The sequence below is a fragment of the Canis lupus genome, chromosome 28 (genome assembly GCF_003254725.2).
Source record: "Canis lupus dingo isolate Sandy chromosome 28, ASM325472v2, whole genome shotgun sequence".
NCBI lineage: Eukaryota > Metazoa > Chordata > Mammalia > Carnivora > Canidae > Canis > Canis lupus.
In genome coordinates this window covers 9,190,474-9,214,005 of record NC_064270.1, presented here as the reverse complement: position 1 = coordinate 9,214,005, position 23,532 = coordinate 9,190,474, and the positions used below count along the sequence as shown (strand labels likewise).

General features: G+C 43.7%; 1 long non-coding RNA gene across 1 annotated transcript; it reads right to left on the bottom strand.

Moving 5' to 3' along the window:
• Nucleotides 1–766: 766 nt before the first annotated feature.
• LOC112672103 (uncharacterized) lies at nt 767–13,700 on the bottom strand. The gene is made up of 4 exons (XR_003144033.3): nt 13,528–13,700; nt 8,395–8,646; nt 1,954–2,151; nt 767–894 (listed from the first exon to the last, which is right to left on the bottom strand). It is a non-coding gene; the product is annotated as an uncharacterized LOC112672103 (long non-coding RNA).
• Between the last annotated feature and the right edge of the window lie 9,832 nt (nt 13,701–23,532).

Here is a 23,532-nt window from a genome sequence, read left to right as displayed (position 1 = left end):
TTCAAGTGCCCGGCTGTGTGCTTGGCTCTGTACTCCACAAGAAACCAGAGTGTGCTCCTGTTATTCATGAAGACAGTTTTCAGAAGCCGGATTTTCCCACCCCAGTTTTATCTGGTCACCAGAAGCCCAAATTTGCCCCCTGAATGAGTGAGAAGCAGCAGAGCACTGAGCTTGAGATCATATAGTTGAGCACTCAGAGCCTGTGGGCAGCTGCCACTGAGAAGGGAATGAGCAGCACAGACCTCATGTGGGGTCTGGGAAGGAGAAGGTGGACCCGGATGAACGTCATGCTCTGCCTGAAAGAAGAGGTGGTCCTGGTTTGGCTGAGGAGAGCAGGCCTGCTTTATGCAGGGGGATGGGAGTAAAGCAAGAGACTTTGGTTTCAAGGTACCTAACCTGTGAGCACTGCAGTACAGTGCAGGATACATGTGGGAGTGTGCATGCTTCTGAAGTAGAAATTCATTTCTAAATCTCCAAGCAAACACAAAGATTTTGCATATTTAGATGAGTCCCCTGGCAGTCTTGCCTGGCTAAGGCTTTACATCTAATCAAGTCTCTTTTTTGACTCAGAGCAGTTGTCGTTGATGTGATTACTACTCACTTCTGCTTCTCAAATGTACATAGAATATTTCTGGGTAGTATCTTGTGCCCTGTACAGATAGTGACCATGAGGCATTAACTGTGGGGGTGTTTTCAGGAAAGTACAAGTAACAGGGCGGGACATCCAATGATCAGCTCAAACTAGTTTAACAAAAGAAAGGGTATTTATTGGGTTACATAACTGAGGAACTCCAGACATGTAGTTCAGACATGATTTGATCGGGGCTTGGCTTTCTTTCTCTGCAAAGCTCTATAAATCAGTGGTGTTTTCAAACTTGAGAATCTCGGAATCACCTGCATGGTTATTAGAATAGATTGCTGGTTCCGTAGATTGGGGATAGGGCTAAGAATTTGCATTTCTAATAAATTTCCAGCTGCTGCTGCTGCCACCAATCCAAGAACCACACTTTGAGAACCGCAATTCTAGATGTCTGCCAGCAGCAAAGCTGTCCACATTGTGTATTTGGGATGGGAGGGCGTCAAGTAAAAGTACCATCAGATGGAAGTCCTAAGCTCCAATCTTAATAAACTGGCCTGAATCACTGTAGTAAATGTAGAAATTGAGTTACGTTGTCACAGGAAATCCAAACAACTAGAGCTTGAGCACAATAAAAGTTCATTTTTGCCTCATGTAAGAAGCAGAGGTCTGGAGGTAGACATCCCAGGGTTGAGGCCAAGGCTGTGGGATGTCATCAGGCACTCGGGCTCCTTTCGGTTTCTGCTCTTCCATCCACGTGATAGTGATATCCCTACCATCAGGACCATATTCCAGACAGCAGGTAGGAGAGGAACCATGGGCAAAGGAATACATACCAGCTGCCTCATCCAAATGACTTTCTAGGAAGGCCCATCCAATTGCTCATCCAGAACTGGCTCATGACACCCCCTCCTCACTTCTTTTTTTTTTTTTTTTAAGATTTTATTTATTTATTCATGAGAGAGACACAGAGAGAGAGAGAGAGGCAGAGACACAGGCGGAGGGAGAAGCAGGCTCTACTCAGGGAGCCTGATGTGCAACTCAATCCTGGGTCTCCAGGATCACACCCTGGGCTGCAGGCAGCGCTAAACCGCTGCGCCACCAGGGCTGCCCCCCACCCCCCACTTCTGCAAGGGATCTGGGGAATGTGACTTTTTTTTAATCTGGGCATATTATACCTCTAAGAAGGAGTCTATACCTCTAAGGAGAAAGGAGAAGAGAAATTGGGTAAGGGAAGAAAATTATTCTGACTCAGGGAGCTGGAGGGGATCCATTCATCTAAACAACAGGGAGGAACTGTTTTGTGCAGCCATGTGGACAACTCTAGCTGCAAGGGAGGTTGAGAAATACAGTTTTACAGTTGGGCACAGTCCTACCTGAAGAAAAATCAGGATCCTCTTCATAAGGAAGGAAAAAGGATAAACATTGTGTAAGCTGCTAGCACCGTTTGCCACAATTATCCTAAATCTCTTCTAAAGAGTAGCTTTTACCAGAAGCCTCCTTTGTTCTCTTGAGCTCATTGTCGGGTTTTGTAAATCAAGTTTTATGGTAGGATGTGGAAAAGCCGAATTGCTCTGTAGGAGATGGAGAAAAGATGAATTCCTTGGCACTTCTGGGGAGGAGGGTGGGAGTTTAGACTTGCCCTAGGCAGAGGGTACAGACTGAGCATCCACAGGAAATTAGCCCAGAGAAAGCTAGACCACCAAAGTGTTAAAAAAAAAAAAAAAAAAAAGCCATCTGTTTGTAAAGGGATGGCTCCATGGGGCTAATTCTCTTGAAGATTCTTGAATCTTAGAAAAAGGCAACAGTAACAGTTATTCCAAAAAATTAGCCAGGGACATATTGAAATGAGTTTGCATTGGGGTGTGTAATACTGACCTGCATTGCCATCTATAAATTGTGTGAACTTAACAGAGTTATTTTTACCAAAATGGACCTCAGTTTCCTTATTTGGAAAAAGTAGAAGACTAACACCTACCTGTCAGGAGAGATTCAAGTAATGGACTGAATACCCAGTTCAGAGAAGCAGCTCCATCAGTATTCGCCACAATTAGCAATAGGGCCCCTCCTGGTATACCTGTCTTTATATTCCCCAGCAGCCCAGCTAGGAGAAACGCCTACAGGTGCTTGCTGGCCACCCGGTGAAACAAACCACTTTGGCAGAGTTATGGATATGGCAGGAGATGCTGGACTGGGGGAGGGGGGCACCCATTAGGGACTTGGTGTGAGGGTGGCAGCCTAAAATGATCACACATCTTTGCTGACCCCAACTAATTTCTAAATAACTGAGGAGTGTCATCATTCTCACCTGATCATGACCATGAACATGCCCTTGGAGTCCATTGGAGTGGAAGGTGTGTTACACGTTATAGTGTCTTTTCTGCTAGTGCTTCTGGCAAAAATCAACAAATAACTTTATAACTGCTCTTACTGTCAAGACTCCCTCTTTCGTGAGAATGAGATTTAAAACTTTGTTCAGTACTCACTGAACACTTATTCTGTACCATGTGCTGAGACTAGGAGACACTCCCTCTCTACCCAGTGGTTCAAAGCTTAACCTGAGAATTGCTGCTCTTCCCCAAGATAGTTTTCTGTAGCTCCCAGTCTTACCACCTTTTTGCCCCCCCCCCTTTTTTTAAATGTATTTATTCATGAGGGACAGAGATAGACAGAGAGAGAGAGAGAGGCAGAGACACAGGCAGAGGGAGAAGCAGGCTCCATGCAGGGAGCCCGACGTGGAACTTGATCCTGGGTCTCCAGGATCACACCCTGAGCTAAAGGTGGAGCTAAACCGCTGCGCCACCCGGGCTGCCCTTTTTGCCCCCTTTTGCTAGGAGAACCCTTTGGCCAATAATAGGTACTACAGACACACTCCAGGATGGAGGAGAGGAGGGTTCACTGCCACCTCAAAAGTAAAATACTCATTATTCCATCTGGTTTGAAGATTCCTCTAACACTAGAGGGCAGTCTGGCCTCGTGGACCTAAGAAGGTCTGCCTTATACCACAAGGCCATCCTCAGATGCTCACCTGGAGACTAAGTGCAATAACTTTGAGAAACCAATTTACCGAGAGGATAAGAATGCAGGCTTTTTTTTTTTTTTTTTTTTTTTTAAAGACAGAACAGGTTTGGACCTTGATTCTGCCATCTTCTGGCTGTTTGCCCTGGGGTAAGTGTCTTAACTTCTCAGAACTTTGATAATACTTACTCATAAATGGATTTTCTGAGATTATATGTAAAGCACTCACAATGTCCACCCTTTGGTAAGCCTTCAATAACTGTTAGTTGTTAAATTTATTTTGTTCTAAGAAATATATTTTTCTTATTTCTGGACATTGCTCTTTTATTCAAAGTACAAACATCTCTTCCTCGGAAATGTGGTTGGGGACACTCTGAGGAGATATCTATTATGTATCAGGCACCGTAGTAGGAGCCTTACATGTGATGCCACAGCAATCTCAATGAAAGAATTATTATCCCTAGGATAAGAGAGGTTGAGTATATTGCCCAAGGTCACACAGTTAGGAAGTAGTAGAACCTATTTTAGAACATAGACAGTCGGGCTTCAGAGTTCTTCCCCACCACAGTGGGCTGTAGCAGTAATATTTCCCTAGAAGCTTCTTGTACCTTAAACCAAGGTAAGTTGTAAGGCTGAAGAAAGAGGTTGCTGTAGCTACTAACTGGACCCCTTTTCAAGTAATCAGATCCCAGGTCTGCTCCAGTTTGCAAGAGGAGATGCTTGTCTGGAAACTCTCCTCAGCACCTGCCCCTGGAGGGAGCCGGCTGCACCTGAATTATTTAAAGAATCTCTAGACACTTGATATGATGAGCAGGTGTGGATGCTTCTCTGACTTTCCCTGACATGCCTCTACTTACCTTTTTTCTCTCTGCTTAGTTGCCTATAAGGAAAAGGAGGCATCAGCCTTCTCCACAGTGTGTACATGTCTATCTCCTCCTGAAAATTATTTGTAAGTGGACCATATTTCTTGCAAATTTCAAAATCATGTTGATCTGAGTGGAAATTAGTGTAACCAAGACTCCAACTAGTAAAAGGATAAGTTGTCTTTTCCTATTGATACACAGGTCCTTTCCCTCTATCCTAAGTTTACGTAAGTCAAACTTGAAGACTGAGGTTGTAAGGTTGAAAAAACCCCAGCAGGTAACATAAATATTCAGACTATAGATTCCACCTATGTAAAAAAGCAAAACAAAACAATTATGCTTAGGAAAAAGACTGGAAGGAAACATGAACATAAAGGTCTATATATAGACTTGGACTATAGATTTTAGCCCATAACAGCATAAGGAATAGCATAATAGCCGTTAATAAATCCAATGATTAGGGTCATGGGCTTTCTAGGAACCGCTCCCCACTCACGCATGCTCACCTGGTTGCTCACATCTACCTCTCGACCTGACCATCCATCCACCGTGTCCTCTCTCTCACTTCCTGTTCATGGACCACTGTGCAACCTGCAGTTGTCCTAGTGGCGAAAAATCATTTCCACATCTGCTCCTGATCTTCTCTATCCAGTCTGTGACTCCATATTGTTATCAATATCCTTTGCAATACCCCAATTAGATTTCTTTTTTTTTTTTTTTTTTTTATTTATGATAGTCACAGAGAGAGAGAGAGAGAGAGAGGCAGAGACACAGGCAGAGACACAGGCAGAGGGAGAAGCAGGCTCCATGCACCGTGAGCCCAACGTGGGATTCAATCCTGGGTCTCCAGGATCGCGCCCTGAGCCAAAGGCAGGCGCCAAACCGCTGCGCCACCCAGGGATCCCCCCAATTAGATTTCAATGTGAAATCAAACTGAATCCATTGAATCCTAGTTAATAATATTTTAATCTTGGATCTCTTTACAGTGAACTATTTGAAAATAATTAGCCATTAAAAATCTTGTTCTTCTTGTTGTTGTTTTTAAGTAGGCTCAAGCCACCCAAATGCTCCTAAAAATCTTGTTTTTATTTATTTATTTTTAAAGATTTTATTTATTTATTCATGAGAGACACACAGAGAGAAAGAGAGAGAGAGAGAGAGAGAGGCAGAGACATAGGCAGAGGGAGAAGCTCCATGCAGGGAGCCCAATGAGGGACTCGATCCCTGGTCTCCAGGATCACGCCCTGGGCTGAAGGCAGGCGCTAAACTGCTGAGCCACCCAGGGATCCCCAAAAATCTTGTTTTGAAAGAGTATTTATTGATGTGGGGGAGAGGCTCACTACAAAAAGCTGAATAGAAAAAAGCTAGGCTATAAAATCGTATAATTTTTTTATTGTATAATTAATATTTCTCAATTATCGATATTTGGTTAGAAAAAAAAAAGACTGGATTAAAATATGTCAAAATATAAAGAGCCATTCTTACCAGTGAGACTACTAGTGAGTTTTGTCATTATTCTTTTCTAAACTTTCCAAAGTTTCTACATTACTGACTGAATTATTTTTAGAATATTTTTCCTTTTTTCACAGCTACTGGTATTTATTCCTATGGGAAATTATTGGTATGATGGCAAAAATAAGGTTTGTCATAACAATCTTTTCAATCTAAATAGAGGTTTATTTTTCTATGCCATCCACCTTTGTAAACTGTCTTTTACAGACAAGAAATCAAGGCTCAGTGGATAAGTCCAGACTGGCACCCAGGGATGGTGGCCCAAAGGAGAGACTGAACTAGTTAGTTCTAGGGCAACCCTTGCCTGTGGCTGTCTGCTGATGCTCTGGTTTCCCCTGACCTGTGCTCACAACCCTCCCAAAGCAAGAGAACTTCAGAAAGCCATGAAGTTTTCTTGCTCTGGGTACTTCTCTGGACTCTAGTTTTCCTTCTCTAACTCACAAAGAAGGCTACATCTCTGACTCTGTGTTTCCAGATTCTGTTTCAACGCAGGCAATTAGATGGTAAATAATTCAAGAGAACGGAAACTGGCAAAGTGGTGTGTGATGTCCAAATAGCTATCTTGTTTACCCTCTGGTGTAAACCTCAGGCTCATCTGCAAGTCAGGAGCCCCAGGAGTAGGTAAAATGTACAAACCCAGGAATCTTCTATTTCCGTTCCTTCCCATCTTTGAGTGTTGAGGGTAGGAAGCAGTTTCCCAATTTGGTTAACATAAAACATCATGGCTTTGGCAGACAGATTTGGATAACTTCTTAGGCAAGTCTGAAGTTCTTCCCATGGTAGGCTGGGTATCCAGAATTCAGAAGCATCCATCTCTTTTTGGGGTAAGGATTCATGATTCAAAGTTGAGATCTCAGCACTAGTCAGCAATCATCCCCCATCTCTTCCTACTGTGCAATAAGGGAGACAGCTTTCACCAGGCCCTTCTACACCTGCCCATCATTAAAGAAGCAGTCTTATTTAAGACTCTGAGTTACAGGTAACATAAGCCACCTTCGCCTTGCTTAAGAAGGAAAGGATAACATATCATATGGACCTAGAATGTTTTGTAAACTCAAGGGCAAAAAAACACAAAGCTAACTCAACCTCTCAAGAGACTGGAACTAGCTTTGGCAAAAAAAGAGATCTGTGGCTCTGGTAAGCAAACCACAGCAAACATGAATGAGTAGAATCAAGGACTCCAGCATCGTCTGAGAAGCTCCTGTGCTTCTCCTTTCTGCATGAGTGCTTCACTTCCTCCTGCTAGAAACTGGCTTCTTCCCTGAGCATGAGACTGAGCCAATGGAAACTTCCAGACTTATTCTCACAGCTTTATCCTACCTCCCACCCACTGCAAAAATAAAAAGGCTCTGGCTCCCAGTTCTAGTGCAGAAGAACTTTGGTTGGTCTACTTGGGCCACTTGTCCTCACCGTAGTAGAAATGCCAGAGAGGAGCCGTGCCATGATCTGGATTGATTCACCCACATATATCTGTATGACTATGCATGGCTAAATCTTGAAATAATTTCATAGGACTTCCTCTCTGGATAGGATGTAGCATGGGTAGCAACAATCTGATGTTCCTGCTGAAACAACTAGAAAAAAACTGGGTAAGTTATAAAAATCATATTTTAAAAGACATTGGAGAATTGAAGCAGCAAGAAAGACTGGTTAATTAAATTCTAGAGAGAGGGATGCCTGGGTGGCTCATTCAGTTAACTGCCTTTGGTTAAGCATCTGCCTTTGGCTCAGTTCATGATCCCAGGATCCTGAGATCTTGCCCCATATCAGGCATCCTGCTCAATGGGAGCTGCTCCCCTTGCTTGTGCTCTCTCCCACTCTGTATGTCAAATAAGTGAATAAAATCTTTAAATGTAAAATAAAATTCTGGAGAGAAAAGAGCCTTTTCTGAATGAGGTGATAATCTGTGACCATTTGCTTCTCTGGGGCAGGCCAAGGATAGAGGTTGGCCCAGAAGTAAGGCCTTTACTGGGACAAAATGAAACTGGCAGAGCTTTTGTTGGTCAATGTGATCTGGAGCAGCCTAACACTGGAATCTAGAGTAGTTCTAAGCACACAGGCAGTTTTCCTCCTGGGTACACTTGCTGAATTCTGAGATGGAGCAGGTGACACTGGGCTAGAAGTATCTACTAGTGAAGGAAAGTTTCCAGGCCAGCAGTATGTAAGAAACAAAGTCCTGTTAGAAGGAGGAGGGTTGCATCAAACACAAGATGGGTATCTCCCTCAAGATATTTGCTAAATTTTGAAGCTGTGTGGGGCAAGAGATCAAAAAGCCTGAAGTCCTAGGAATAGAGCTGAATCTTTCACAGGCTTTGAGGGTTGGAAAGACAGAGATCTGTCAGGCTGTCAACCAAAAGCTTACATGGGCTCTTTCTAAGGAACAAGATAAGTCAGTGTTGGAATGGACTCATTTATGATACTCACTCAGAAAGCCAGAAATCTTGGACTGGAGCCTGCTGTTGTTCTATATTCCTTCTCCACCATGGCTGAAGAGAATTGAGCAAGCAATTGGAGAAGGGACTAAATGAGGTGTTGGACTAGCTGGATAAATTTGCTCTGTTGCTTGGTCCCTTGAATCTGACTTGCTGGGAGTTCCCATACCAGTTGTTCTCAGGTTAACAGCCAGGATAGCCTTAGTGACTTGAGTTCTTCAAAGGCCAAAGAATCTAGTGAGGACTGAAAAACAAAAAACAAAACAAAAAGCCCAGAACCTAGTGAGGACTAACTGCTTCCCAGAGCATAGGTTAAGAAACTCAGTTTGAGAGACAGTTCTAGGTTCAGATTCCATTTGCCCTTAACTAGTTGTTTCCCTTTCCTATACATCTCACCAAGTTTGTAGCAGACACCGTTGGTTAACTAGCAGTTTCCTCCCTTCTTTGCTGGGAAAGGTCTCTTTCTTTTTTTCCAGAATGTTTCACCTCTTCCCCTGGGGTGAATGGGGTGAATCACACCATGGGCCTAGTGTAGGCCCATGGCAGTAATCTTATTCCTGGTCAATGGTTAGATTAGGCATGTGTGTATGTCCCAGTTCTGATGGGAGGGTTCATCCAGGGGAAGCTTCTTGGAAAGCTTTCTCTTACTTAAAAAAGAGATACAAGAAAGAGACCATCCCTCTGTTGAATCTTGTCATGTACCATGGGACTCCTGGAAATTCAGCAGCTATTTTGCAATCATGAAGAGTACTAGCCTGGAGACCAGAGCCAACCAAGCAAAAAGATGAGAAGAACCTGGGTCCCTGATAACATTGGGCCTCTAAGTTAACCAAGCCTGAAGCTGCCCTTGCTAGGGATTTCTTGTTACAATAAAATAACTAATTTTCTCATATTTAAGCTATTTTGTGCTTGGGGTTTCTCTTATGCAGAGTCAAAAGCATTTTAATGAACCCAATATTGTTTTTTGAGGATTAGATTCATAAAATAATTTATGTAAAGCACCTAACAGTTCCTGATATAAAAAGTGCTAAAGGGCAGCCCCGGTGGCCCAGCGGTTTAGCGCCGCCTTCGGCCCAGGGTGTGATCCTGGAGACCCTGGATCGAGTTCCACGTCGGGCTCCCTGCATGGAGCCTGCTTCTCTCTCTGCCTGTGTCTCTGCCTCTCTCTCTCTCTCTGTCATGAATAAATAAATAAATAAATCTTTAAAAAAAGTGCTAAAAAAATATAGGTATTAGTGCTATCATCATTTTTTTATCATTATTATTTCTATTTCACCTTATTGCTTCAGCTCTGATTATAAGAGAGGATAATAAGTCTGGCATTTAAAGATATGATGAGGGCAGCCCCGGTGGTGCAGCGGTTTAGCGCCGCCTGCAGCCCGGGGTGTGATCCTGGGGACCTTGGATCGAGTCCCACTGTCAGGCTCTCAGCATGGAGCCTGCTTCTCCCTCTGCCTGTGCCTCTGCCTCTGTCTCTCTGTGTCTCTATGAATAAATAAATAAAATCTTAAAAAAAAATAAAGATATGATGATAGGATGTAAGTGTCAGAGGTAAAGGAATGAATCTGGGTGCTTTGGCTCCTTAGTGCTCCTTTTTTTTTTTTTTTTTAAAGATTTTATTTATCTATTCACAAGAGGCACAGAGAGAGAGGCAGAGACACAGGCAGAGGGAGAAGCAGGCTCCATGCAGGGAGTTCGATGCGGGACTCAATCCCAGGAACCTGAGGTCACGACCTGAGCCAAAAGCAGATACTCAACCACTGAGCCACCCAACATCCCACTCCTTTTTTTTTTTTTTTAAAGATTTTTTTAGTTATTTGAGAAAGAGAGAACAAGCAGTGGGGAGGGGCAGAGGAAGAGAGGAGAAAGAAAGAAGCAGACTCCTTGCTGAGCAGGACGCCTGATGCAAGGCTTGATCCCAGGACTCTGGAATCATGACCTGAGCCAAAGGCAGGCACTTAGCTAGCTGCCTGAACCATCCAGGTGTCCCCTCCCCTCCAGTGCTCCTTATAACAATGGTTTTATTTATTTATTATTAAAGATTTTATTTATTTATTCATGAGAGACATGTAGAGTGAGAGGCAGAGACATAGGCAGAGAGAGAAGCAGGCTCCATGCAGGAAGCCCGATGTGGGACTTGGTCCCAAGTCTCTGGGATCACGCCCTGGGCCAAAGTCAGATACTTAACCATTGAGCCACCCAGGTGTCCCCTAACAATGGTTTTTTTTTTTTTTTAAACAATGGTTTTAATTAATAGTTTTGTGCACATGTATGTGTGCATGCAGGCAATAGAAACTGACTTAGATTAGCTCATACTAATAAAAAATAATCTTTTTGAAGGCTGTTGAGTGTGTCACCTATCTGGAGGAAGAGATGAACAAAAAAAATAGAGTCAAGGAAGATATTAGGACAACTCCAGGCAGCTCAGTAGCCAGCAGCCATAGACCTCATGCCATTGATGTGACTGCTTCAGAAATGCTTGGCCTCTGCATCTCTCCATCTAAAGTTCTCAGATGAGAGAGTTTGCTTGAGGTGTCTGCACCAAGAGTAATGAGCTATGGCCAAGGGGCAGAGTCATGCAGATGTGACCATTGAGGAAGTCCCCCTTGGTTATCAGAACCCTTCTGAAACAAGGCAGAACTATGGTGAGCCCAAAATATGCCTCAGGCTGCTGCCACTATGCTCTTCCAAAACTGCAGGTTTCCACCAACTTTAAACAAAAAGCAGCAGCCCCAATCCAATTTCTAAGCATGCTCAGAATTCAATAATGCCAAAGACAGACTGCTTTCATGATGCCTTGGAACAGAAGAGGAAGAACTGGGTTAAGGGACTAGACTGGACTATAGAGTGTAGAGCTCCTTCCTTAGAGCATCCAAACACTGACTTGGAATGTCCAAGCCAGAAGGACCAGTGCTGCCTAACATTTGTAAAAATGCAAATATTGCCCCATGTACCATATGCCTAAAAGTGTAAAAGCTATAAATTAAGCTATGCCCACTTCCATCCTGTGCTCCAATCAAGCTTTTCCCTCTCCCCATAGCCAACTCCACTTCTTTGAGATATGGAAACTAAAGGAACAAGGTTCTCCCTGGGTTGTTCCTGCCATATGGACACCTGAGTCATAGTTCTCATGGACATGCTGGGGAGGACGGAAGCTGGCCCCAGGAGCCTGGGGGATGGCTGGATGCATCCAATCCCAGGATACAGACTGATTAAAGTTAGGGCAGGCAGATACCCTCTTCCACATCTTACTTTTCCAATTCAAAAGTGCCAGGCAGTTCTAAGCGCCTCCCAAATCTATGGCAACCCAGCCAAGGAACAGGGAGTGGGGAAAGGGGAATGTGCAGGAAGGTAGTTACAGAGGAATGAGTTCAGTAGACACCCATTTGGGTTGATTTGAGGGGCCAACTTTAAATTGAGGTAGGCATGCTTTCTTTGATTTCCCTGGGCAGAGGCTATGATTTTGTCTCCCATTCTTCCTCTTCATCCCTCCTAGCCAAATCATTGGCAGCCTCGCCCTCATCCTCTGGCCTGAGGGGACCAGTTGGGCCCACACATGACCCCTCCCCTCCCTGATTCAATCAGTCACCTACATTTCAGAAAACTTTCCTATGAGACCTGAAAAGAGGAAAAAATACTTTGTCTCAATGTATCTAATATATATGGCCAAGGACAAGGGCTCCTATTTCCCTGGTCCAAGGGCAGTGGTAAGGAGGACATTAGAGATTATCTCTAAAGTTGAGTCTACAGAAACTAAGAACCTACCAACCACCACCAGAGCTGGTCTGCAGGACTCAGGAGCAGATTGGAGGCTCCCACGACGCCACTGGTCAATGATGGGATAATCAATAAGGATTATAATTGCATCAAACTCAAACTCCTCAAATATGTTTAAACCCATGAGTTCATAGTAATGCTTAAAAAAAGACCCTCTCATTTATCATCTCTTGAAAGATGCTAGGGAATCAGCCTATTATTTTGAAACTAGTAAACAAAGGGAAAGAAATAGCATTTATTCTGTTGTTCTTACTCCAGCGGTGTGCCAGAATAACAAAATAGTTGATTAGGAGAAGTTTTTCTGTATAGAAATATGCCAGATATAAATATAAAGTTTTTCTTTATAGAAGTAAATGAAGGGCAGCCCTGGTGCCACAGCGGTTTAGCGCCGCCTGCAGCCCGGGGTGTGATCCTGGAGACCCGGGATCGAGTCCCACATCGGGCTCCCTGCATGGAGCCTGCTTCTCCCTCTGCCTGTGTCTCTGCCTCTCTCTTCGCTCTCTCTGAATGAATAAATAAATAAATCTTAAAAAAAAAAAAAAGAAGTAAATGAAGAAGAAATGAAGCTAAGACATGAATTAGCATATCAACATTTTGCAACTGAGCCACCCAGGTGCCCCTAGATTAAGTTTTTTGATCTAACTACCAGTTTATAGGAAATACAAGGTAAATAATAAAATATACAAGGCAAGGGGCAGCCCAGGTGGCTCAGCGGCTTAGCACTGCCTTCAGCCCAGGGTGTGATCCCAGAGACCTGGGATCGAGTCCCACGTCGGGCTCCCTGCATGGAGCCTGCTTCTCCCTCTGCCTGTGTCTCTGCCTCTCTCTCTCTGTCTCTGCATCTTGTGAATAAATAAAAAAAATCCTTAAAAAATTATACAAAGCAACCAGCAATATCCAGAATTTGGGAAAGTCTAGGGCAAGGGATCTGGTCCCTTCAACAAGTAAATCACAAAGAATATATGTGTGGGGGGTTTCACGTAGGGTGACTCTAGATTAAACAAAACTTTTTAAAAAAGATTTATTTATTTATTCATGAGAGAGAGAGAGAGCCAGAGGCAGAAACATAGGTAGAGGGAGAAGCAGGCTCCCCATAGGGAGCCCAATATGGGACTCAATCCAAGATCCCAGGATCACGCCCTGAGCCAAAGGCAGATACTCAACTGCTGAGCCACCCAGGTGTCCCTTAAACAAAACTTAATATACATTTCACCCAGTTTGCAATCTTTAGAGCTTAAATAAACCTTTAAAAAATATCTAGGACACAATCAGGGAAATTTGAGTACTGAATTGATATTAGATGATATTTATTTTAGGCATGATGATACCGTATTTACAAAATACTTACTTTTCAGAGTGACGCATTGAAATGTTTGTGGGTAAAATTATATGGTATCTGGAACTTGCATCAAATAATCTGTGAAGAGGTTTAGACGTCACTTGGGTAGAAGCACAGAAAAGCTAGAAGAATCATTTTTGATACTGAGTGATGAGTACACGGGAGGTTATTGGTGGTCTCTCTGCATCTGCATTTGATGGAAACTTAATGAGCACTTAAGGAGGTGCTGTGCTGGCAGCAGAGATCTTTATATATTTTTTTAATTTTTATTTACTTATGATAGGCACACAGTGAGAGAGAGAGGCAGAGACACAGGCAGAGGGAGAAGCAGGCTCCATGCACCGGGAGCCCGACGTGGGACTCGATCCCGGATCTCCAGGATCGCGCCCTGGGCCAAAGGCAGGCGCCAAACTGCTGCGCCACCCAGGGATCCCAGCAGAGATCTTTAAAACAAAGCCAGCAGGGTCTCTACTCTATGGTGTCTTACAGTATAGTTCCCAAACTGTTACTGCCAAGTACCTCTTTTTCCTGATGAGCTTCATGTTTGAATGATTCTGATCACTAAGTAAATGCACTTGTTATGTAATACTTTAAAAGTACTATATCCTTTGTGTGGTTTGAAATACTCATTTTTCTTTTAGAAAACCTTAAAGGAACGCTTACCTGGGAACCCCAAAGTGATCCAAGTTTTTAATTTGACAGAGTTGGAAACTGAGATAGACAGGGAAACTGCCAAAGTCCCTCTTTGGCAGGGGTGTCACCAGAGCCTCCTTCTAAGCTGAGGCTATTGCTTTTTCCAGGGCACCACTGTCCACTGAGCACAGAAGGTGTTTTTGGAGTGTGTCGATGATCTAGTTTACTGTTCCAGAAACAGTCACTATATTAGCCTGTCACTTTCTCTTTTTAAGGCTGAGAGGTATGTTAGTTCCTTCAACTTTTCCTCATAGATTTTATTTACTTGTCACCTTCTGAGACTATTCCAAAACTGTCTGACACATTACCAGTTGGTTTGAATTTTCCCCTTATGACGGGTTACTTAGCACTTACTCTCCCACCCCTCGTCAGTTAAGAGTGGAACTAATTAAGGAAGTCAAGCACAATCAACTCTTGGTGATCCAGGAGCAGATTGACAAATTTTCTGTCAATCATGGTAGAAACAAAACAAAAAAACCACAAAGCCACCATGTAATAGGAGTAGAATAACTATCAATAGATGCCACACAGTATAATTCTGCTTAGCATGTCCTTTCCTTTCACCAATTCCACAGTACATGCAGGTTGGTTTATTGAGAAATATCTATCTGAGTGTTTAGCACTTTATTCTGGATGTGTGTCACAAATGCTTTTACCAAAGTTTTTCATTGTTAAAGTGTACCTCAGCAATGTTTCGATTGCAACCTCTTCTCCATCAGAAAAGATTTTCCTGTCAAAATGGCAGAACCACATTTCTATCAAGCTGACAATACAGAGTGAGCAAGCCAACCTCAGTTGCCAATATTCTCACATGCAAGATTGAAATCTTTAAAAGCCATTTTGGATGGTACTGTGGTCAACTCTTGTCTCTGTTGGGAATTATTTGGTTTCCTTCCTGAATTTCCATCGGGGGAAAAAAAAAAGAGGCTTGATCTGCCCACAGCCAGAACAAGAAGTGGCTTTCACAGCAACTGATTGGAATGGAAAACCAGGATCAAATCCACCTCCAAAAAGCTTTCACGTGAAAAGGGATGAAGTTTCAGTTATGTGCTCCAATTCAAGAAGCTCCAAAGGCTTCTTGAAAATCCAGAATTGCTTATTTAAATTAATAAAAGAAGAAACGAGAACTATAACTAGAGCCAAGTTTTGTCATTGCTACCCTCAAGGGTCTAGTAGAGTCTTTGAATCACAGTATCACACCTGATCTGAGAGCAGAGTATGAAGAATACTATTGGTACCATGACAGTCCCTCAGGACCAGATACTGCATCATCCTCCAGCCTACCTGCTTGGCCTTAATTCTTTCTTCTGATATTCCTGGGCTACCTCCCAAACCAACCTACTTATTACCCTGCTTTCCTGGTTTTCAGTGCTTTACTTCCAATCTAGAAACTCAAGCCTACTAACCACAATGACATATCATGTAAGCTTAGCAAACTAGATATAAAAGAGAACTCTCCTCGTTGGATAAAAGCTATTTAGCACAAAGCCGAGGGGGAAAATTCATAATTAATGGGAAAATACTAAAGGTATTTCCATTAAAGTCAGCCTGCTTTTCTTGCCCTATCAGACAACTATCACCGTTGTGTACTAATGCAGTGGGCAAGAAAAGCAACCAGAAGCACATGCATAGGGGCAGGGGAAGGAGAGCTTCCTATTTCTCCTCTGCCCTCACAGCTGCTGTCTCCTCGTTCGACCTTGGATTTTACCACTCAGTCTGTGGCAAGGAGCAGATAGAAAATGCCTGTAGCTTAAGATGACTATGTGGTGAGAGAGGTAGCATGTACAGATTTCATTGTCACCAGGTCGATCATTTCCTCTTGGTTCTCTGGAGCCCAGGTAGAAAGCAGAATAAAAAAATGGAAAAGAGAGAGAGAGAGAGAAATTGAAATTTCTGGTTAGAGTTTCCATGACATAAAGAAAGACAAGGGGGGCAGGGCTCCTAGGTGGCTCATTCAGTTAAGCATCTGCCTTTGGCTTGAGCCACGATCCCAGGGTCCTGGGATGGAGCCCTGCATCGGGTTCCCTGCTCTGCGAGGGGTCTGCTTCTCCCTCTCTCTCTGCTGTTTCCCCCACTTGTGCTCTCTGGCTCTCTCGGTCAAATAAATAAAATAAAAATCTTTATTAATAAAAAAAAGAAAGATAAGGGAGAACACAAACAGCAAGAAAGAATTAAGTGAGCAAGTAAGGAGGAAAGGGAGGATGGATATGTGGTGGATATGCATGAGCAGCAAGGAGTAGGAGAAGTAGAATCCAGAGGTGGAAAGTGAGGAGAAAACAGGAGAAATAATAACCAGAAAAACATCTGGATGCAGCACCTGGAAGCCTCATCATGACTTAAGGGGTGCAGAGGTGTCTGAGATGGAGCTGGGTTAGCAGGAGGATGTGACCAGAAAAAAGGAGAGCTATCATCAGATCAGAGGTAAAATCTGGGGAAGCTCCCAGGCGTGGTACTCTGCTCAGTGGTTTATATATGTTGTCTTAGTTCATTCACCCTTATACCCGCCCTGTTACTTAAGTGCTTTTATTCTTCCCATTGTACAGATAAAGAAATTGGGGTCAGAGAAACTAAGTATTTCACTCCAGATCAGTGATTTAACAATAAGGATTCAAACCTGGGTCTGCTGACTCTGGCTAGGTAAGCTTTGGTTTAGCTCAGATTCTTATCTGGCTTGACCCAATTTACCTTCCAAGACTGGGTGTATTCAGCACAGTATGGGACAGATAGCTATGCATTGTGTAGCTAGGTAAAAAGAATTTTTTTCAGAGCAGTAAAATTATGGATGCCAACACTCTAAAAATCCATGTCATAGGAGGAACTTTTGGAAGAGCTGGTTGATTAATCTGGAAGTGAGAAAGGTGGCATAGTGGACATTTAAGGGACTGACAGGACAGAGGCCATGGTTGCCTGACTTGTCCCAGAGAGGAGACCAGTTGGTGTGACAAAGAAGCAGATTACAGTTCAGTCTTGGGACAGGCTTTCTATCTTAGTATATATGCTGCCAAAGCGAGCACTGGGACAGGCTTCCTATTAAGGTTTCCTGGAAGTGGGATGAGCTTCTTTATACTGTAGAAGATCCCCATTGCTGAAGGTGTCCAAACCAATTCCCATCATTCACTCATCCATTGATACAAATTTTTGTGGAGGATTCACAATGTGCCATCTCTGTTCTGTGGATTAGAGTATGAAAGGCAACAAGACAAACGTACTAACTACACTCAGAGATTCCATTTTAGTCAGGAAAAGAGACAATAGGGATCCCTGGGTGGCGCAGCGGTTTGGCGCCTGCCTTTGGCCCAGGGCACGATCCTGGAGACCCGGGATCGAGTCCCGCATCGGGCTCCCGGTGCATGGAGCCTGCTTCTCCCTCTGCCTGTGTCTCTGCCTCTTTCTCTCTCTGTGTGACTATCATAAATAAATAAAAAAAGTTAAAAAAAAAAAAGGAAAAGAGACAATAAACAAGTAGAGAGAGACAATTCTATAGACTACTTATAAAGTAGTGTTCTGAAGGAAATGAACAAAGGCCTGAGACAGGACATAGGGAGGGAACAGGAGAGGACCCAGTTGGTGCTTTGTCGGGGGTCCCTGTCATGCTCTCATCGTGCCAGTCTCCCAGCTTCCATGCACTTTTGCTAAAGTGACTGGTTCTTGCAACTTAGTTCCAAAGATAGCCCTTGAGTCCCTGAAGCTCTTGGGCCACAGAGAGCTCCTCCTAAGCCTCCTTGGCCCAGGACTCAGCTAGTAGAGTAAGAATATGAAAGCCCAGCCCTTATCTTCAGCAGGAAGAACGTTCTGGAAACAATGTAGGCTTCCAGACTTCTTTGCTTGGTGTCTTGTGTTTCCCTGCTCAGCTTCCCCCAATCCCTTACTGGCTGTTCCTGGAGCATTTTTATTTTTTTTTAAGATTTTATTTATTTATTCAGGAGAGACGGACAGAGAAAGAGAGAGAGAGGCAGAGACACAGGCAGAAGGAGAAGCAGGCTCCATGCAGGGAACCTGACATGGGACTCGATCCCAGGTCTCCAGGGTCACACGTGGGCTGAAGGCGGCGCTAAACCGCTGAGCCACCCGGGCTGCCCATCCAGGAGCATTTTTATTTTTATTTTTTAAAGATTTTATTTATTTATTCATGAGAGGCACAGAGAGAGAGAGAGAGAGAGAGAGAGAGAGAGGCAGAGACACAGGCAGAGGGAGAAGCAGGCTCCATGCAGGGAGCCCGATGTGGGACTCAATCCTGGGCCTCCAGCACTACGCCATCGGCAGAAGGCAGGTACCAAACCACTGAGGTATCCAGGGACCCCCCACCCCCACCCCCCGGGAGCATTTTTAAATGAAAACACTTTCTCATGAATCCTTGTCTCAGGGATTGCCTCTGGGGAACTCAACTTGAGGTAGAGAGAGAGTCATGGTCAGATTTACAGTTTTAAAAAATACCCTGCTTCGGGGAGAGAAGAGACTGGGGAGTTGGAAGTGTGGGCAGAAGGAGGCCAGTTGGGGCTAGTATTCTAGGCAAGGGCTAGAGGAGGCTGGCTCTGGCAGTGTGGCAAAGGCAATAGTGGGAAGAGGAGAGATCTAAGATCAGTTCTTTTTTTTAAAAAAAAGATTTTATTTATTTATCCATGAGAGACACAGAGAGAGAGGCAGAGACATAGGCAGAGGGAGAAGCAGATTAAGATGACTGGGAGAGGGTTGCCTGGGTGGCTCAGCGGTTGGGCATCTGCCTTTGGCTCAGGGTGTGATCCCAGTCTGGGATCGAGTCCCATGTGGGCTCCCTGAGTGGAGCCTGCTTTTCCCTCTGCCTGTGTCTCTGCCCCCCTCTGTGTTTCTCATGAATAAACAAATAAAATCTTAAAAAAAAAAAAAAAAAGGAAATGACTGGGAGAAAGTGGGAATCCAATGACACCTGGATGACTCAGTGATTGAGCATCTGCCTTTGGCTTGGGGAGTGATCCTGGAGTCCGAGGATCAAGTCCCACATTGGGCTCCCTGTGTGGAGCCTGCTATTCCCTCTGCCTGTGTGCCTCCTTCTCTCTGTGTCTCCCATGAATAAATAAATCAAATCTTAAAAAAAAGGAAAGGGGGAATCCAGAGTATCTCCAAGGGATATATAGGGATATTATGCATAGAAATCCCCTCGTTGGGTTGCCTGGGTGGCTCAGCAGTTGAGTGTCTGTGGTCTGCTGTGATCCTGGTCCCGGGATTGAATCCCACATTGGGCTCCCTGCATGGAGCTGGATTCTCCCTCTGCCTATGTCTCTGCCTCTCTTTCTCTCTGTGTGTCTCTCATGAATAAATAAATAAAATCTTAAAAAAAAAAAAAAGAAATCCCCTCATTGAGTGGGAAGTAGAATCAGGTGACTCCAAAGTCCTAACATCCATTTGAAAATATATCTGCAAAGGCTGGATTTAGCATTGAAAGATAGCTACACTTGAGAGTAAACATAAAACACAGGGAATGCACAGACTGGCAGGTAGCTTGCAAAACTCATCAAAGCCCCCCAAATAAATTTTGAGTCATCTAATAGGGGGTTTCCATGTCCTGCTCCTGTGGACCCCACCCACTTGAATCCAGACCACACCTGGCCTTGTGGAGTGTGCTGGGCCTTGACTAGGAGGAAAGTGAGTAGCTGGCCTTTTGGCTTGGCTGTCTCATGCTCTTGCTGACTGATCACCTTGCTTTTTCAAAGAACGGATGCTAAGCTGTTGTTGTCATTCCTCTGATTTACTGAGCACTTGCCAAGCACCAGGCAGTTTGCTTAGTTCTTTGGTTGTATAACCTCATCTAACAGCTCTTCCAGGTGGTGCTCTTGCAGCCCTTTTGGAGGCTGAAACCATCATGACTTCACCACTTGTCTAGAACCAAATAGTCTAAAAGTGGCTAAGTTGGGATTGGAACCCGAAGTCCCATACCAGAACCCAAGTTCTCAACTGGTATGGTTGGACCAACTGAAGAAAAGTTGGAGCCTGAATGCTCCCTCTGCCTACACAAAACTGCAGTCACTCCCTGCTGTCGAGCTCCAGAGCAGCAGGGCTGGTTCTCATCCCCATCCACTGAGCCTCTCAGTAGACAGACGCACCCACTGCCCTCTGTTTCCACCCAATCCCAGCCACCCCATTCCGCAGGGCACCCATATTGATCTGCTGTACAAAATAGGGCTCCCTGATCCCATTCTTAGGTTTCTAGCGAACAACACAAGCTCTTAAAGACGCTCACCCCCTCCATGGTTTAGGAATTTCCTTGAAGACCCTAAAATAATCCAATTAAGGGCATTTCAGATCCATTCAACCCATGTTCACCAAGTACTTGCCATGTGCTAGACTCCATGTTTGCAACGAGGGGAGGAAAACTGGTAAACATTGTCTTTGACTGCAGGGAACTCAGAATGAAATGTCAAGCATGTTGCCAGGTGACATATATCTAGAAGGCTGACTATCCCAATTCTCTGGAGAGACTTCAAGGGTCTTTTCTAGTCTGAGGGGCTAACAAGGGCAGAAAAGCTTCCTGGCACAGATGAAAACAGTAAAGGATTGGTTAACTCACTGATAGAAGGTTCCATACCAGGAAACATTCCTGAAGGCTTTCAAAAGAATTCTGAATCACATGGGTTCCATAATACATTGTTTGGATACTATGATGCCGTTTACATTAAAAAAAAAAAAAGATACATGGTATTCCTGGCTAAGAGTGATCACCTTAAAATAGTGAAATTCCTGATGGTTTTTGCTTTCTTCATTATGATTGGCTTTGCATATTAGATTTGAAAATAATTCTCTCGGGAGAAACATGCGGCTGTTTACTGCGAGACTGTTCTCAGGACCTCCACCTTCGCCCTCAGCCCTCAGCATTGCTCTACCAACACATCAACCAGGGGAAGCTATGGAGACACATCAAGCACAAGGACGAGAATAAGGACTAGTTCCTTGGAGACCCCTACCCACGCTGAAAGGACCAGATTCACGCACCAGAACCAGGTGCCTCAGCTTGGAGATGATGCTCAGGTTGCTCTTCATCAGTCACCTTTAGCTGTTGGCAGGAAATGGCTTCACCTGACAGACTCTAACTTCTGCCACATTTGAAGTATGTTGGAGTCATCAGCAAATAAATGTAAATTATCCTGAAAAAAATTTTTTTTCTCAGAACCCTACCTACAAAGGCTATACGTACTGTGAGATTCCAACTCTGGGGCGCTCAGAAAAGGCAGGACTATGCGGGAAAGATCAGTGGTTGCCAGGGCGTTGGGTGGAGGGAGGGAGGAGTGAGGAATGAGTAGGTGGAGCACAAGATTTTTAGGGCAGCGAAACTACTCTGCATGATATAGTAATGATGGATACATGTCATTATACGTTTGTTAAAACCTATAAAACGTACAACACAAAGAATGCCCCCTTATGTGAACTATGGACCTTAGTTTTTTTTTTTTTTTTTTTAAGATTTTTATTTACTTATTCATGAGAGACACACAGAAAGAGAAGCAGAGAGAGAAACAGGCTCCATGCACCGGGAGCCCGACGTGGGATTCGATCCCGGGTCTCCAGGATCGCGCCCTGGGCCAAAGGCAGGCGCTAAACCGCTGCGCCACCCAGGGATCCCCTGGACCTTACTTAGTTAATAGTAACGTACCAATATCAGTTCCACGGTAGCCAAGACACCACCTCAGACGAGGTGTTCCTAATGGGGCGCCTGTGTACGTGTTGGGAGAGGGCTGAGAATGTGTAGAGCTCCCTATACTTCCTGCTCAGTTTTTGTAAGCCTAAACTGGTCTACAAAATAAAGTCTGTTAACTCAAAAAGTAATAACCTATTCTACACATGCAGAAAAATACAGAGACTATAACGAGCACACATTTATTCACCACATAGATTTAATGTCTTAAGATTTTGACATGTTTTCTTTAGATCATTTTTCAAAGAAATTACAAATTATAGAACCAATCAAAGCCTCTTTACATCTGTCCCTAATTTCAACCTCTAACCTCCCTCTCCAAAGAAAATTCCTTCTATTTTATTTTCCTGGACCTTTTACATGTTTGTCAACATTAACAATATATAACATAAATGATATACGGTTATATTTGTGAATATTACCTTTTTATTAATCTTATATCAAGAATAATTTGTTTATATGGGCACCTGGGTGGCTTGGTCGGTTAAGCATCTGCCTTCAGCTCAGGTCATGATACCAGGGTCTTGGGACTGAGCTCCACATCTGGCTCCCTACTCAGTGGGGCATCCACTTCTCCCCTTCCCTCCGTCTGCCACTCCCCCCTGCTTATGCTTGCACTCTCTCTCTCTCTCTCTGTCAAATAAATAAAGTCTTTTAAAAATGAAAATAAAGGGGATCCTTGGGTGGCTCAGTGGTTTAGTGCCTGCCTTCGGCCCAGGGTGTGATCCTGGAGACCCGGGATCGAATCCCACATCAGGGTCCCTGCATGGAGTCTGTTTCTCCCTCTGCCTGTGTCTCTGCCTCTCTTTCTCTCTGTGTCTCTCATGAATAAATAAATAAAATCTTTAAAAAAAAGAAAAAATCTAAAAAAAGAACTATTTGTATATATGTGAAGTTCTAGGTTATCCATTTTAACTGCTGTATAGTATTCCATCATGTGAATGAATATGTCACAATAAGAGGTTTTAAAATAATGCTTGGGAATATATCTTAATAATAAAGGAAAGCACTCACGATATTAAGTGAGAAAAACAAGACAAAACATATTATTTACAGTCTAATACAAAACACATACATTCAAAATACAATGCTGCAATGACAAATATAAAAGTTAAACAGTGCTGTTTTTGGATTGTGGATTATGGATAATTTTTCATTTTCCTAACCTTATACAGTGAATAAGCATTGATTTTATATTTTTTTTTAAAAAAAGAAATAAGGCTAAAAACATGCTGCATTACTGAAACAGGAACATGAGCTGCATGTCCTCTGGAATCATTACCCCCTCCCACCTCTGGAGGCAGAGCCCCTGGTAATCTGTAAACCGCCCTGCCCTGTTTTCATCCATTCATCTCACAGGGCAGCAGCTGGCCCAGCAGCCCCCATCCCAATAGCCCTATCTCCCTGGACTCTGTAGCACATTTGGTTGTTTTTTGGTGTCTGATATCCGCATCGCAATTAGAGGATTGGCTATAATTATGCCTGCAGCGATATTATAGGATTGGATATAAATATACTTGCTACATCTGAAGAGATTTTATTTCTGCTCCCAGTTTACCATCTGGCTGCAGCACACCCTTTCCTAGCCGGGAGGGGGAGGAGCACTATTCAAGCCAGAGGTGAAACGGGAGTCTGATTTGAGGATTTAAATAATCAAC